This window comes from Silene latifolia, chromosome Y (assembly GCF_048544455.1).
Source record: "Silene latifolia isolate original U9 population chromosome Y, ASM4854445v1, whole genome shotgun sequence".
In the NCBI taxonomy this organism is placed as follows: domain Eukaryota; kingdom Viridiplantae; phylum Streptophyta; class Magnoliopsida; order Caryophyllales; family Caryophyllaceae; genus Silene; species Silene latifolia.
Genome location: NC_133538.1, coordinates 409561811 through 409564310, shown reverse-complemented (window position 1 = coordinate 409564310; position 2500 = coordinate 409561811).

Below are 2500 nucleotides of genomic sequence, written 5' to 3'. Positions count from 1 at the left end.
GCTTTATAGTTACATCGTAGAGAAAAATCTCCTCAGTTCTTTAGTACTCCCTCTGTTCCAATCATTTGTGTGAACAAATGGGAGTATGTATTTTTGTTTCTACTATAGTCAAGTTGATCTCTTTAACTCCATTTAATTTTTAGGTGCTTTTTCTCATTGGCTCGTTTATTTCATAGGCCTTACACAACTATCATAACTGAAGTTCAGGAGCTTTAAGAGTTGGTAAGCACAGCTATTGACTTTTTAGGTTAAAATCCAGGTATATTTGGGTATATTTTCTTCACTCTATATTCTAATTATGAAAGGTGATTATTTTGCCAACCATATGCTTGATGCCTTTCAATTCCAGATCTTTTACTATCAGTATTTCATTCGGTAATTTTTCTACTTGATGTTAGTTTGATGGTTCTAGAATTAGTTCAATGATACTCCCTATTTTTCAATCATTTGTTTACCTTACCCTCACAAAGAATAAAAAGGTATACAAATAATTTGGGACGGAGGGAGTAAATTAGTTTCAGTTAGCAGTTAATGTATTATACAACTGGTTGTATATACAATTTATTTAATGTAGTTGAGCTTTGTTATAAAGTTATCGAGCTCTACTAACAAAATTATCGAGTTATGATACAAAGTTATTGAGCTTAACAGAATAATTATTAAGCTCAATAACTTCATAAAATAGCTCAATAACTTGTAAAATAGCTCAAAAACTTTGTGTAAGAGCTCAATAACTTTGAGACGGTTGTACAATGCTATTATACAACTGGTTGTAGGATAGTATTTGTGTTCAGTTAGTGTAATTATATCTTTCCTTGTTCCATTGTAGGATGCAACATGCACATTATTTTCCGATCATCCATTATGTCAATGTACAATCAGGGGAGGTGTGTAGTTTGCACTCACTATTACTTAAAATAATTATGTTTATTTTCTTTATTATTGCAAATTATGTCATCTGATAGTTGTATATTTCACTTTGGTTAGGGATACCTTCCATTTTCTCTGTTATCGTAACATGATGTTTAACGTGAAATCCTACTTATATTTGTGCCCTCACTCATTCTAACTTTTAACAAAATTATTTGAGTGAGATAAGATTTCTTGAATTGGGTTTTGTATTTGTCTTTAGGCCTATTGTTATATTCACCTCCTTTTTTCACTTGACTTAGTAAAGTATACCCGTAGTCCTTAGAGGTTCTTAGAATATGCAATTTGATGACTTATTAACATGTTAGCTTGTAATGTCAATCATACATATTTTTTGGCCTAGATCCTTGGTGATTAAGATAACTCATGTACATGTAAGGATGTAATACTTTCATTTAATTAGAGAGTGACTATTACTAGTACTTAATTTGCATAAAACTTTGTCTATCGGTTATATCATTTTCGTTTGTTATATGGCAATTGTGAGAGGTAGTATAGATATATGTCCTATTTGTTTGGGTAAATTCAAGACTGTTATATGTTGTATGACACAAAGGAGAACTTGAAAGAACATAAATGAAAGTTTTATGCAGACTATGTGTCAATATCTTCTGTTTAGCCCTCTTAAAAATTTAAATAAGTTGTGCATAAACAAATTATTGAACAGTTTAGCTCCTTAAGAAACTCTTGATATCTAGATCAGACAACACGCAAGTATGCTTTCTGTACTTCAAATTGTCCTGTTGTTTGTCACCTTAGTTTCACAGTGAATTTCTTATAAAAGTATTAGCCTAAGATATGTATCTTTATGTGAGACTATAGTGTCCAATGCAATTGAGTCATGCTACTGATTAACTAGAGAATGGATAAGGAATCAAGTACCAGTACCATGTGACCATGTTGACATATTTAACAAATTAGCAGATCTTACTTGAAGCAGTTATTCATGTTATTATTATTAAACAAATGAAAATAATCTCATTGCTATAGATTTTGATTCATTTGCAGTGATCTTTAGTGTTATTCGAAGTTGCATATCTTTTTCTTGGTTAGTCTTGACGTCTGATGGTTCGCTGGAAGGTTTGTAGACCATTGACTGTTTGATTTTTGTGAACGTTAACAATAGAAGAGCCCATATCTACTGGAAAACTCTAGACTCTAATGTTGATCCACTTACAAGTTATGATCTTTACTGTTGATCCGCTTATGAATCTTCTTTATTGCTTTCCATTAAAAAGACCCAGTTGTTTGATGTTTAAATTGATGGAAGTTTCTTGTTGTTATTTGTTGACTGAATTCCTTGTTTTTATCATTTGGTGGTCTTTTTGTTTGTAGGAACTTCCTTTCTTCCTTGATATTTTTTCTTCTGGCCAGGCAGGTAGATGTCATATTCATCAAATGCTCGTAACAGATCATCTGGATGAAAGGAGCAGTTTCCGCACACTTTCGGGAGCGCTAATTAGCTAGCATTTGAGAATTTTTTTAATTTTAGTTTTCTTGTAAACATTTGTGGCAATATTAGTTTCGATTTCTCTTGATTAGATGAAATAATGACAGTCCTTTGTAGGAT